At 40.3% G+C, this 15,573-nt stretch overlaps 2 non-coding genes across 2 annotated transcripts; one reads left to right on the top strand and one right to left on the bottom strand.

The window, feature by feature from the left end:
• The first annotated feature begins 566 nt into the window (after window positions 1-566).
• Window positions 567-709, top strand: LOC116269105. The gene has a single exon (XR_004176411.1). It is a non-coding gene; the product is annotated as a U4 spliceosomal RNA (small nuclear RNA).
• Window positions 710-2,556: 1,847 nt separating this feature from the next.
• On the bottom strand, window positions 2,557-2,695 carry LOC116269106. The gene has a single exon (XR_004176412.1). It is a non-coding gene; the product is annotated as a U4 spliceosomal RNA (small nuclear RNA).
• Between the last annotated feature and the right edge of the window lie 12,878 nt (window positions 2,696-15,573).

Genomic DNA, 15,573 nt, shown 5'->3' with positions numbered 1-15,573 from the left:
AGCCTCCCGAGTAGCTGAGACTACAGGCGCCCGCCACCTCGCCCGGCTAATTTTTTGTATTTTTAGTAGAGACGGGGTTTCACCGTGTTAGCCAGGATGGTCTCGATCTCCTGACCTCGTGATCCGCCCGCCTCGGCCTCCCAAAGTGCTGGGATTACATGTGTGATCCACCGCGCCCGGCAGAGTCTTCTCTTACGTTTGTTTTGTATACAGTGTTCAGGGTTTTTAGTTGTTCTTAGTGGGAAGAACGGGGAAAAGTATATCTCTCCATCTTCCTGTAAGTGGGAATTGTAATTTTACTTTTTACTTTGTATAATAAATTATTCTTTTTAAATGGTGGGAGTGTGAATGGTAACTTTTAACGTTTTCCTTTTGTGTTTTTTACTGCCAAATATGCTAAACAATGAATCTACGTGGTAAAGCTATGCAGTCTTCCAGCTATAAAATGCATATGTACATGAAAAATCTCAGACAACAGGAGGCAAAGATTCTTGTTCAGACTGTTTCATGCAACTGAAAATGTTTCTTATAGTCTCTCATAATCCACATTTAAAATATTACATATAAGCTTTGCTCAGTGGCAGTATCATAGTCAATGAGGTTTATCCGAGGGGCACAATTATTGCTGATTGAAAACATTTCCCAATACCCTGCCATGAAGACTTGCAATATAGTTGGCATTAGCCATTTTTGACAGTCTCTACAGAGACTGAATATAATATTGTGATATATATATAAAAACATATAGCCTTGTAATAATTAAAGACATTTTTACATTTAAAGACATTATTAAAGATATAGTTTCTTTAAACCTGTATTCTCTCTTCTCTCTAAATCATACTCAAATAATAGTAAAGAGTTCAAAAAGTAAAATATTTCAAGGAAAAAATGGCTAACATGGTAAAACCCTGTCTCTACTAAAAATACAAAAAATTAGCGAGGCGTGTGGCTGAAGCCTGTAGTGTAGCTACTTGGGGGAGGCATGAGTGGGAGTGAGGAGGCAGGTCACCACTACACTCCAGCTCCCTAATGGCAATTCCATCTCAAAAAAAATAAAATAAAATAAAATAATAATAATAGCAGCTTTCACAGTACTAAGGAAAAATTATTTCAAACCCAGCATTCTATACTTCGCCAAATTATCAAGTAAATGCAATGATAGAATAAGAAATTCTCAAACTTGTGAGGTCTCAAAAGATTTAATTCTCATTTACTTTTTCCAAGAAGATAATAGAGGAAGTGGTCCCGCCAATACAAGCAAGCCAATAAATTGTAAGAAAGAGCAAATAGAGTACTCAATATGAAAGTGAAGGAAGATCCCAGGATAAGAACTGTACAGCAGGAAGGCTGGGCGCAATAGCTCATGCCTGTAATCTCAACACTTTGGGGAGCCGAGGCAAGCAGATCACAAGGTCAGGAGTTCAAGACCAGCCTGGCCAACATGATGAAAGCCCATCTCTACTAAAAATACAAAACTTACCGGGTGTGGTGGCGGACACCTGTAATGCCAGCTAGTCGGGAGGAGGAGGCAAGAGATTTGCTTGAACCGAGGAGACAGAGGTTGTAGTGAGCCAAGATTGCACCACTGCACTCCAGCCTGGGTGACAGAGCAAGACTCTGTCTCGTAAAAAGAAAAAGAACTGTACAGCAGGCTGGTTGAGAGAGCAACCAGTCCAGATTGAAGTAAGAGAGAGCACCAGGAGTGCTGACAGAGAGAGAAAGAGAAGGAAAAAAAGAAGAAAAGAGAGAAGAAAGAAGGAAGGGAAGGGTAGGGAGAAAAGAAAGAAAGGGAGAAAAGGAAAGAGGGAAGGAGGAGAGAAAAGAGAAGGAAAGATAGCAATTGTTATACCACTTTATGGTGTGACACTTCTAGCAGAGAGGTTTAGGATTAATGATATAAAACTAAGCAAACAACAGAGATAATTATGAATTCCAAAGAAAACCAAAAGTTGCTCAAAGCAGGAAATGGAATCATAATCACTTTACATGGCTTAATTACAAGTAATTTTCACATACTCCTAGTATTATAAACACTGAATATTATATACCAAGAATTATGGTAAAATCATAATAATGTGTTAGAAAAGGGGAAATGGTATGTAACGATAAGTAAGCTAAATCCTCACCTCCCATAGTAAAAAGTCAAGAGCTAATATTAAACACCTTTGTTTAAAAATCAAGAAATAACAGTGTATATTAGTCCTTTTTCACACTGCTAATAAAGACATACCTGAAACTCGGCTCACTGCAAGCTCTGCCTCCCAGGTTCATGCCATTCTCCTGCCTCAGCCTCCCAAGTAGCTGGGACTGGCCAGCACCGCGCCCGGCCTAATTTTTTGTATTTTTAGTAGAGACAGGGTTTTACCATGTTAGCCATTTTTTCCTTGAAATATTTTACTTTTTGAACTCTTTACTATTATTTGAGTATGATTTAGAGAGAAGAGAGAATACAGGTTTAAAGAAACTATATCTTTAATAATGTCTTTAAATGTAAAAATGTCTTTAATTATTACAAGGCTATATGTTTTTATATATATATCACAATATTATATTCAGTCTCTGTAGAGACTGTCAAAATAATAATGCCAACTATTACAGGAGTCTTCATGGCAGGGTATTGGGAAATGTTTTCAATCAGCAATAATTGTGCCTCGGATAAACCTCATTGGCTATGTTACTGCCACTGTGCAAAGCTTATGCATAATATTTTAAATGTGGATTATGAGAGACTATAAGAAACATTTTCAGTTGCATGAAACAATCTGAACAAGAATCTTTGCCTCCTGTTGTCTGAGATTTTTCATGTAAATATAATACCTGAGGGAATTTATAAAAGAAAGAGGTTTATTGGACTTATACAGTTCCACATGGCTGGGGAGGCCTCACAATCATGGAGGAAGGCAAGGAGGAGCAAGTCACATCATACGTGGATGGTGGCAGGCAAAGAGAGAACTTGTGCACGGAAACTCCCATTTTTAAAACCATCAGATCTCGTGAGACCCACTGACTATCAGGAGAACAGCATGGGAAAGACCCACCCCCATAACTCAATTACCTCCCACCAGGTTTCTCCCACAACACGTGGAAATTATGGGAGTTACAATTCAAGATGAGACTTGGGTGGGTACACAACCAAACATACTATTCTGCCCCAGGCCCCCCCACAAATCTCATGTGCTTTTTACATTTCAAAACCAATCATGCCTTCTCAATAGTCCCCCAAAGTCTTAACTCATTTCAGCATTAACTCAAAAGTCCACAGTCCAAAATCTCATCTGAGACAAGGCAAGCCCTTTATGCCTATGAGCCTGTAAAATCAAAAGCAAGTAGATACTTCCCAGACACAATGGGGGTACAGACATTGGGTAAATATAGCCATTCCAAATGGGAGAAACTGGCCAAAACAAAGGGTCTACAGGCCCCATGCAAGTCTGAAATCAAGCAGGGCAGTCAAATCTTAAACTTCCAAAATGATCTCCTTGGACTCCATGTCTCACATCCAGGTCATGCTGATGCAAGAGGTGGGTTCCCCTGATCTTGGACAGCTTCACCTCTGTGGCTTTGCAGGGTACAGCCTCCCTCCCAGCTGCTTTCATGGGCTGGCGTTGAGTGTCTGCAGCTTTTCCAGGAGCATGGCGCAAACTATCAGTGGATCTACCATTCTGGGATGTGAAGGATGGTGGCCATCTTCTCACAGCTCCACTAGGCAGTGCCCCAGTAGTGACTCTGTGTGGGGGCTCCAACCCCATATTTCCCTTCTGCACTGCCCTAGCAGAGGTTCTCCATGAGGGCCCTGCCCCTACAGCAAGCTTCTGCCTGGACATCCAGGTGTTTCCACACATCTTCTGAAATCTAGGCAGAGATTCCCAAACCTCAGTGTTTGACTTCTGTGCACCCACAGCCTCAACACCATCTGGAAGCAGCCAAGGCTTGGGGCTTGCACCCTGTGAAGCCATGGCCCAAGCTGTATGTCGGACTTTTTTAGTCACAACTGGAGCAGCTGGGAAACAGGGCAACAAATCCCTAGACTGCACACAGCAGAGGGACCCTGGGCCCAGTCCATGAAACCACTTTTTCCTCCTCAGCCTCTGGGTCTGTAATGGGATGGGCCACTACAAAGTTCTCTGACATGCCTGGAGATATTTTCCCCATTGTCTTGGGGATGAACATTTGGCTCCTTGTTATTTATGCAAATTTCTGCAGCCAAATTGAATTTTTCCTCAGAAAATGGGTTTTTCTTTTCTATCCCATCGTCAGGCTGCAAATTTTCTGAACTTTTATGCTCTGTTTCCCTTTTAAAACTGAATGTTTTTAACAGCACCCAAGTCACCTCTTGAAAGCTTTGCTGCTTATAAATTTCTTCTGCCAGATACCCTAAATCATCTCTCTGAAGTTCAAAGTTCCACAAATCTCTAGGGCAGGGGCAAAATGCCACCAGTCTCTTTGCTAAAACATAGCAAGAGTCACCTTTGCTCCAGTTCCCAACAAGTTTCTCATCTCCATCTGAAACCAACTCAGCCTGAATTTCATTTTTCATATCACTATCAGCATTGTGTTCAAAATCATTCAACAGGACTCTAGGAAGTTCCAAACTTTCCCACATTTTCCTGTCTTCTTCTGAGTCCCCCAAACTGTTCCAATCTATGCCTGTTACCCAGTTCCAAAGTCACTTCCACATTTTCAGGTATCTTTTCAGCAGCACCCCACTCTCCCGGTACCAATTTATTGGATTAGTCCATTTTCACGCTGTTAATAAAGAGATACATGAGACTGTGCAATTTACAAAAGAAAGAGGTTTAATTGGACTTACAGTTCCACATGGCTGGGGAGGCCTCACAATCATGGCAGAAGACAAGGAGGAGCAAGTCATATCTTATGTGGATGGCAGCAGGCAAAGAGAGAAAGCTTGTGCTTGGAAACTCCCATTTTTAAAACCATCAGATCTCATGAGACTTATTCACTATCATGAGAACAGCACAGGAAAGACCTGCCCCCATGATTCAATTACCTCCCACTGGGTTCCTCCCAGGACACATGGGAATTGTGGATGTTACAATTCAAGATGAGATCTGGGTGGGGACACAGCTAAACCATATCACAGTGTAAGGGTATTTGGATATATGGAAGTAAATATTATAAGAGCTAAAAAGAGCTGAAGATGTTTGCCTCTGGAGAATTGGAATCAGATATGGAGAGGGTACAGAATTAAAATCTATTTTTAAAAGATTGTCACTTATTAAATCTTTAGCTTTAGTTTTTTTACTCTTATTTTTATTATAAAAAGTCACAATTCAAAGACAACTTATTTTAAACCCTCTTTTTATTGGAGGCAATTATTAAGTATTCACATATCTAACGCTTGGGTCTGTTTAGCCTTCTGATCCTTAGTCATTTTGGGCCATGTTACACTATTACCTACGCCAATAAAAATGTAATTTAGATAATGTGCCATTTTCCATGTTCACTCAAATTTAACATCTATTCAGAAGGTATTCACAACAAATTTAATTGACAAATTCTTGTCCTAACTAGCTCAAAATTGTTGTCATCATTATAGTTATTCATGTTATCATTATTTATCTGTAGTAAATGATCTTTGGATTGGTCCCCAAAATAATGACATATTTTCAAAGTATATTCCACCATCATTTTTGCCTGCACCACAGCACACTTATTAAAAAACACTCAAATAATCTGATTGAAGGTTTAATTAACCACTTGGTTTCTTAAATGAGTTTTGGAGACGTGCCATGCTCTTAAATTAGTACTTCAGAGTGAGCTATCATTTAAAAGCTAACAGTGCTTTGAAAGACTGTTCCAGCACATTGCCAGCACTTGAAGACTAATGAAAGACACAATCAATCTAATGTTCTAGTATTAAACAAATTTAAATTTTTGATTCCTTTGTCAAAAATCATATGACTATATTTGTAAGTATTCTGAAAATCCAATAGTTCTTCAAATTAAAAAAAAAGGGGGGAGGGGGATGTAGTTTTGCTATCTTTAAAATAGGAATAACAGGCCAGGCACAGTGGCTCATGCCTATAATACCAGCACTTTGGGAGGCCAAGGCAGTAGTATTGCTTGAGTGCACAAGTTCAAGACCAGCCCGTACAGCATTGCAAGTCCCCTGCCTCTACCAAAAAATAAATAAATAAATAAAAATAAAAATTAGCAGAGCATGGTGGTACATGCCTATAGTCCTAGCTAGTTGGGAGGCTGAGGCAGGAGGAACGCTTGAGCCCAGGAGTTCAACGCTACAATGAGCTACGATGGTGCAACTGCACTCCAATCTGGGAAACCGTGTAAGACTCTGTTTCTAAGATACCTTACCATCATGGGTCCTCTGAAATTTTATACAGAGAAAGATACATTACTCCAGCATATTCTTGCTAAAAATGCAGTTCTGTCTAATCTTGAGAAAACATCAGACAAATCCAAATTGAGAGGCCTTCTACAAAATAACTGATTCATCAGAGGTGTCAAGTTCATTGAAGACAAGGAAAGAATGAGGAACTGTCACAGGTTGGAGAAGACTAACGAGACACAACTAAATTCAGTGTGGGATATTGGAGCCAGAAAACACACAAAAAAAATGACTTTAGGGAGAAAACTGGGAAATGGATAAGTTTAGTTAATAGTGTTGTCGCAATGGTAGCTTGCTGGTTTTGATCATTGTATTATGCTTATATAAGTTATTAACATCAGGGGAAGCCAGGTAAACAGTATGCAGGAACTCTCTATTTTAGATTTGCAACTTTTCAATAAGTCTAACATCATTTCTAAACAAAAAGTTTAAAAAGAATCATCAAAGAGACTGAGTGTGGTGGCTCACACCTGTAATCCTAGCACTTTGGGAGGCTCATGCAGGAGGATCACTTGAGGCCAGGAATTCAAGACCAGCCTGGGCAACATAGTGAGACCATGTCTCTATTGTTTTTTAAATTTAAAAACTTAAAAAAAAAAAAAAAAAAGAAGAAGCATCAAAAAGCAAATTCTTAACTCTTTTTTATAGAAAAGGAGAGAATGAGAGCTATAAATCAGTGACGTACATTAAAATGCCTTTCATTAGTTTTAGTTCAAAACTAACATAATGTACTATATTTATGTCAGTTGTTTCCTAAGGTATTGCTGTTTATTAGATGTAGTTTTGTTCCTATTAAGTAATGGAGACTTACTTGGCTCTTAAATTATCACCCTTACATTTGGCCTTGCTAGATAATAGGTTATTTTTCTCAGTTTGCCCCCAGATCCATTCTCCACCCTGCTCTGCCTCTTAGTAGGGGTGACCCTTGGAGTGGGAGTCTCCTCACTCACACTGCCCTTGGGCTTCTGGTTGGAGCATTTTCTCCCACTGAGACTTCCTCCAGCTGACTGTTCTGACAGTAGCTAGGTCCTCTGACAGCCACAGCTTTTGTTGGAGGCCTCTTCCAAAGTCACCACTCTCACTGGCTTGGATAATACCATTTCCTCTCCTGCCCTTTAGATGTGTAAACTAATGGCTTCCCACTGTTACTAATCCCTGGATGCCTCAACATCCCTTGTTGGGTCTCTTAATCCCTTAATCCACCTGCAACTCTATAAATAATCCTTTCAATAAACACATCATTTTTTAAAATCCCAGCTGGGTGTGCTATCCCTTTACTGTAAGGACCCTGACTGATACAGACATGTTACTGAGAATCACTGGGGCTCTTTAATAGGCTGTTTCCTTTTCTTTCTTTCTTCTCCCTTTTTTTTTTTTTTGTAAAGAGTCACAAGTATTCTTTTTTGTAAATCTCCTACAGGAAAGATTTATATATATATACACACACACATACACACACACACACACACACACACAAAATTTATTATTAATTTATTATTTATTTATTTGTTTATTTACTTATTTTGAGACAGGGTCTCACTGCCGTTGCCCCCAGTAGCGTGATCTCCCTTCACTGCAGCCTTGACTTCCCAGGCTCTAGTGATTCTCCCATCTCAGCCTCCCAAATAGCTGGGACTACAGGTGTACACCACCACACTTGGCTAGTGTGTGTGTGTGTGTGTGTGTGTGTGTGTGTGTTTAGAGACAGGGTTTTGCCATGTTGCCCAGGCTGGTCTCTAACTCCTGGGCTCAAGCAATCCTCCTACCTCAGCCTCCCAACGTGCTAGGATGACAGGCGTGAGCCATTGCACTCAGCTAAGTGTCACAAGTATTCTCAACACTTCTGGATTCAGATGGTATAAAATAACACCATTAATTGCACTTACTCTCCTCCAGGGGTGTCCAGTCTTTTGGCTTCCCTGGGCCACACTGGAAGAAGACGACTTATATTGGGCCACACATAAAATACACTCACACTAACGAAGAGCTTTAAATAAAAATGGCCAAAAAATCTCACAATGTCTTAAGAAAGTTTACGAATTTGTGTTGGGCCGCATTCAAAGTCATCCTGGGCTGCAAGTTGGACAAGCTTGCTCTACTCCAAAGCAATATAATTTATCACCATATAATGATTTTGAGATGATCTTTACAGGAATTTGAAGCTTCTCTTATCCTGAAGACATTTCCCCAAAGCCCTATAGAATAAATATCCAGTACCAGTCGGGCGCAGTGGCTCACACCTATAATTCCAGCATTTTGGGAGGCCGAGGGGGGCGGATCACGAGGTCAGGAGATCGAGACCATCCTGGCTAACGCGGTGAAACCCCGTCTCCACTAAAAATACAAAAAATTAGCCAGGCGTGGTGGCGGGCACCTGTAGTCCCAGCTACTCGGGAGGCTGAGGCAGGAGAATGGCTTGAACCCGGGAGGCGGAGCTTGCAGTGAGCCGAGATCCTGCCACTGCAGTCCAACCTGGGCCACAGAGCAAGACTCCATCTCAACAAAACAAAACAGAAAACATATTGCTTTCTTTCCTTTTCTGAGGTTACCACAGTCCAGGAATAAAAGGGAAGCTGTTCAGGATGCCCTTTTTAATTTTTCAATGGCTTGATTTTCAGGTATTTATGGTAAAGATATATACTTTCTTTCCCCCTTTATTATCAAAGGAGTATTTACTTGTAAAACTCAAAAATAATGAAATGTCTAAAGTAAAACATGATAGTTTCCCTAGCAACACATACTTTTAAATTCAGAAATCTCTCTTCTACTTCCAACTTTTATCCTTACGAGTATATTAAAATATGAAAGTGTATGAACAAAGGAAATTGGAATGTATTACTTTAAACTTAATTCAAAAGGCTAATTAAGTTTGAAAGTATTCTAAATGACTCTGTCTAAGTGAGGATTCAACATTCACTCATTCAGTAAAAAAAGGTGTTTCCGTCACATTCTTGGCCTCATAGAAAGTTGCTCCTGAGGACACGCTTCCCTGGCTGTCTCCTAACTTCCTTTTTCCTTTGACCTGAACTTACATAAATTGCCATTTGCAAACCATTTCTTCTTTTTCTGCCCTCAAAAACTCCAGCTCCTATGAAGTTATTCTATCCAGCTTTATAAGAGTCTACCCTTTTTTGTGCTGTCATCTATGATCTCTTAAATTACTTCATGTCCTTCATTGAAGATTGCAGCACATGGCTCACTGTCTCCTTCTTCACTCTGCTTCGGTCACCATTTTCAGCAACTGTGACATTCATGTGCGATCCCATTCAACATCACACCTTCACAGTTTCTGGATCTCCTTCTTTCTAATGATCTTTTTATCTTCCTCCATTTCAGCCTCCTACTTCTAGTCATGACTTCACCTTACTGTTACCAATAATTAGATTACCTTCTAAGACACTGATTGTTTCAAGCCTTTCCTCTCCCGCCAGTGCACTTACCCTTGGAACTCCTACTTATTGACCCTACAACTTTTTCAATATCCATTACCTAATGAAAGTCTTCATTTCTGCCCCCGCCCTCACCACTTTTTTTTAACTTTACTCTCTATCTCTACCCAGTAAAATGTAAGCTCCACGAAGACAAAAGTCTACTTTTTCACTCTTAACTCAGTGCCTGGACCAGAATCATGTCTGATACATAGAAGGAACTCAATAAACACTAAATAAATGCATGAGAGGCCAGGTGCGGTGAAAGACCGAGGCAGGCAGATCACCTGAGGTCGGGAGTTTGAGACCAGCCTGACTAACATGGTGAAACCCCATCTCTACTAAAAATACAAAATTAGCCGGGTGTGGTGGTGCACGCCTATAATCCCAGCTACTTGGGAGACTGGCGCAGGAGAATCAGTTGAACCCAGGAGGTGGAGGTTGCAATGAGCCGAGATCGCACCATTGCACTCCAGCCTGGGCAACAGAGGGAGACTCTGTCTCAATAAATAAATAAATAAATAAATAAATAAACAAACAAACAAACAAAATGCATGAATGCCTACTGTAGCCAAGCATCAGGCAAGAATAAAGAGACGTAAATAAAACCTCTAACCTCAAGAAGTTTAATCTATTTATGCATATGTATTTGCACATGCATGCAAATTTCAACTATTTTTCCTTGAATCAACTGCCTATTCTTAGTTCATTTCAAAAATAATCTTACATTTTATTATTCCAATGTCCTTATACTAGATTTGGAAAGTCTCTTACTAGTAAGAAAATCTTTCAGCTTTACAAGCATATCTTTTAGGTATATAAGTAATCGTGCAAGGCATTGAAAAACCCTAAAAATAATTAGCTATTTTTTAAATCTACTTGGTACAAACAACCGTCAACTCAAAAACACTAGAAACTGATGATGTTGGCAATCATTCTTCATGAACAGGACAGCATTCAGGTGTGTTAGGAGTTTCATATTATTTTCATCTACTCCCATCTCTAGCCCCATTGATAGCCCAAATGGCACCATTATGCAAAACAGAAAGTTCCCCTATTCAAGACACTTTTTTGCCATCTCCTAGAAAATTGTTATAATAACTACATAAATCTGCAATGATTACCAGTATGAATGGCTCCCATTAATGTTATACAGTTCTACAGTTTAAAAATATTGTTCAACCCACTATATCCAAAATTTATTTGATCATGGAAACTTTCTGTATGGTACTTAAACATATCACACGGAACTAACATTTTTATTATTATTTTATTATCATTTTGAGATGGAATCTCCCTCTGTCACCCAGGCTGCGGTGCAGTGGCATGAACTCCGCTCACTGCGACCTCTGCCTCCCAAGTTCAAGCAATTCTCCTGCCTCAGCCTCCTGAGTAACTGGGACTACAGGCGCCCACCACTGCCGGGCTGGAGTGCAATGGCACGATGCCCAGCTAATTTTTGTATTTTTAGTAGAGATGGGGTTTCGCCATGTTGTCCAGGCTGGTTTCAAACTCCTGACCTCAAGTGATCTGCCCGCCTCAGTCTCCCAAAGTTCTGGGATTACAGGTGTGAGGCACCACACCCAGCCAACATTTGCTGATAGATAATTTGAGAAGCATTGCTCTAGATTACCTGTGTAAAGTGGTTAGTTTCAGGCCTATGACTTTTATTCCAATTGTACATATTTGTAATATTATTCTCTGTTCTTTAAGGGCTAAACCTGGAGTCAAATGGACTTAGATTTGAAATCCAGCTCTGAAACTAACTTTGAGTGAATTATACAACCTCTCTAAGGATCAATTATCTCATTTGAAAACTGCAGATGGCAATAGTACTTTCCTTAGAAGATTACTGTAAGGACTGCAAGAGACCTTGCTATGGTCTCTGAGTGTGCTAATATCATTAAATGGTAATTATTCTACTCATAATGTTCTTCAGGCTATCTGATTTATAGAACAGAATAACTCAAAAGAAGGTATGTTTGAATGAGGAAGCACAAGTTTGAAGGAGTAATTGTAAAAAACATAAGCCAATTGGATTTTGTTGTAATTTCATTTTTATAAAAACAAAAGTTGTTTTGAATTTTAACCAGAATTTCTGAGTTCTTCAACAGACAACATACACAAAACTCAGGTCATGTGTCAATATAGAAAGAAGACCCATGTTTAGCAAGTTTGGACTTCATGTTTTTGCCCAAAGTGAACACATATACTCCCATATTCATGCCATATGGGTAATATAATCTCCCAATCAGAAAGAAAAGTAAGGACATTAGCCTTACTTTTCTTACACTTGTTTACAGTTCAGAGGCTATCCCTCATCTGGTAGATGTGAGAAGCCAGCATTGCAGTCTACTACCGATTAATTAACCGACTAATCATTCCCTGACCTCAGGTACTTGCAGCCCTAACTTCATGGAAGCTGGCCCAATTCATAAGCCTTTTGTCACACAGCCAATCTATCCCCAAGCCTTGAAATATTTTTACCTACTGTGCATGCACAATAGAAATCTGAACTTTCTATAGATAGGACAATTTTTAAAATTATCACTAAAAAGGCAAACACATTGCCAGGCATATTCTGATGGCACCAACATCCAATATCCATTTTCTAATTTTAGAACTGGCCTGAGGCATGGTGAAGTCATGACTATACATATGAAAAAGACGTGGTTCCTGGACTATTAACTGGGAAAATGAGCCTGTGTTAGTTTATTAGAGCTGACATAACAAAGTACCACAGACTCAGTGGCTTACATCACAGAAATTGATCTTTTCATAGTTTTGGAGGCTAGAAGTCCAAGATCTGGGTGTCAGCAGGTTGAGTTTCTTTTGAGGCCTCTCCTTTTGGCTTGCAGGTGGCTGCCTTTTCTCTGTGTCTGCACATGGTCTCTCCTCTATGCAAGCACCTGTCTCTATCCCAAGCTCTTCATTTTTAAAAATTATTTATATATTTATTTATTTTAGACAAAGTCTCGCTCTGTTGCCTGGGCTGGAGTGCAATGGCATGATCTTGGGTGACTGCAACCTCTGCCTCCCGGGTGCGAGCAATTCTTCTGCCTCAGCCTCCCAAGTAGTTGGGATTACAGGTGCATGCCACCATGCCTGGCTAATTTTTGTGTTTTTAGTAGAGATGGGGTTTCACCATGTTGGCCAGGCTGGTCTGGAACTCCTCACCTCAGGCAGTCCACCTGCCTCAGTCTCCCAAAGTTCTGGGATTACAGGCGTGAGCCACCACACACCCGGCTAAGCTCTTCTTTTTTTTTTTTTTTTTTTGGAGACAGAGTCTCACTCTGTTGCCCAGTGGCACATCTTGGCTCACTGCAACCTCTGCCTCCCGGGTTCAAGCAATTCTCCTGCCTCAGCCTCCCGAGTAGCTGGGACTACAGGCGCACGCCACCATGCCCAGCCAATTTTTTGTATTTTTTAGTAGAGACAGGGTTTCACTGTGTTACCCAGGCTGGTCTCGAACTGCTGAGCTCAGGCAATCCACCGGCCTCAGCCTCCCAAAGTGCTGGGATTACAGGTGTGAGCCACCATGCCCTACCCAAGCTTTTCTTCTTATAAGGACACCAGCCATACTGAATTAGGGCCTACACGAATGTCCTCACTTAACCTTAATTATCTCTTTAAAGACCCTATCTCCAAATACAGTTGCTGGGAATTAGAACTTCAACATACACATTTGGGGGGAATGGGAGTTAGGATTTCAACATATGAATTTGGGGGGACATAATTCAGGCTATAACAGGGCCCAGTTCATAGAGCAGCAGGAGTACTTGTCCCTTCTGTGAGAGTGCTGGCCTGTTTACCCCGGCTAACAAAAGAACAGTCTCTTCCCAGCCCTGGAGAATACCAAACCTTTTTCTAAATACATGTTCCTGCATAAAGACCAACTCTTATTTCCATTGCTGCCTCTGCAACTGAGAGAGCATGGGGAACCACAGAATAATTGGTGATCATTATCTGTATGCTTCTATAAGGTGTGGTAAAGTGCTTATTGTGAAAAATGCAGCTGAAGTGCCCACATTAGCATTTATGGTAGAGACACACCTCCTTTATCGCTTCATTCGTGGTTTACCAGTTATCCTCTTACCTCCCAGTGACTCAAAGCTGTACTAGCAGCCGACCTCTGAAGGTAGATCTTTCCTCCTCAAGATGAACAGCTCTGAAAAACAATGGAAGCTAACAGCCAAGATGTGCAGTCTTCAACTTACACAGTTACTTGGGACTTTTTAAAAATATTTTTTCATCTTGGCATATTAATAAGGACAACAAAGAAACGAATTAGTAAAAAGGAATGTCACATTTAAAACACTTAAGGAAAAAGAAAAATAAGACTATTACCAAGAAGGCAGTGGTTATAAGCGTACTTATTCTTGGTCTGGAATGCTAGAAACAGTAATGAAGGCACACGGAAACAAGCTGAGAAGGGAAAGACTAGTATAAGGCTGGTGTAAGTAGTGTGCATTCAAATCAGTCCATTTTGATGATTCAACCCGTACAGTACTAAAGTTGTTGGAAAAAACTATTTTGATGACTAAAACTTTGTTACGTTGGTGTATATTAATGCAGAGAATAATGACAGTGAAACAAATCCATCTTTTACTTTAATATAATCAAGATTGGTTTTAAACGGGTTTCGATTGTTATGGATATGAGAAAGATATTTCAGGTAGTATTCCCTACTGAATGATCACACTTGCTTGTCAATAAATGATTAAAAGTAAGAGATGTTCTCAGTGAAAAATATCTTAAAGTTCAGCTTTCCAGCTTTGCAATGGACCCATTCCAGGTATTCTAGACGTTCCAGGCGCGTTGCCCATAAACCATTTGACAGCAGGGGGAGCTCTTCTGTTAAAATCCGCAGTTCTTTTTAAAAAGCTGTTAAGACAGCATATTCGCTAGACATCCAATCTTCAGCCGTTGTTAAAAGTATTGTCTTAAAATAACAAGAGTCCGTTTGAGCTTTGAGTTTTATTCGGGGCGGTGGGGGGGGGGGCATGTCAAAGTAGAACAATTATGAAATATAATTTAATAAGGTCTTTGTTATTAGTACATCCTTAGTCTCTTCTGAATAAATGTTTATGTCTGATTCATTCCACTAATATTTGCTGAGGACCGATTGTGTAAGACATCAACATATATACTTAAGCAGTCATCCCCCATATCGCTACAGGAAGGCTTAGAACTTCGGAATATGCCACGAGCACTTTAAAGGAAGAACATTGTAAAACAAAGCGAAGGCATTAAAAGTCACCATATTTAATCCCACTCAAAAGTAAAGTTCACTATAGTATAGTAGTATAGCGGTGTTTGGAGCAAATAGCAGAAACAGCTACTATTCTCGGTTTGCATTCGAAGACACAGACGATTTTGTTAACAACCTAATATTAATATATAACCGTATCTGCATATTTCTACAGCGCAATCACTGGCACCCCCTGCAACAGAATCCTCGGTGCCTCTACACCCCACAACACTGGGGTGCTTCCCTAATTCCAAAGCGTGGTCTTTTTTCCCCTCTCACGTTCGCCATCCCACTCGCTCCCTGGAGAGAATCCACTCGGGTCTGGGTCAAGGAGCTGAACATTTTCTATTGCTACAAGAGATTCTCTACCTCCAGAACCGCAGTGGGGGGAAGTCTCCATGTTGCTCTTTCATATTGGCTCACTGGTGCATTTTTAAAAATCTAGGTTTAAACCAGAAGGCATCACACATCTTACATTTTCGAACCCTCCCTGTTTCGTTTTCAAGATAACGAGGTCTTACTAGAGA

The sequence above is a fragment of the Papio anubis genome, chromosome 9 (assembly GCF_008728515.1).
Source record: "Papio anubis isolate 15944 chromosome 9, Panubis1.0, whole genome shotgun sequence".
In the NCBI taxonomy this organism is placed as follows: domain Eukaryota; kingdom Metazoa; phylum Chordata; class Mammalia; order Primates; family Cercopithecidae; genus Papio; species Papio anubis.
Note: the sequence above shows the minus strand (reverse complement) of the source record. Positions and strands in the feature narration are given on the sequence as shown.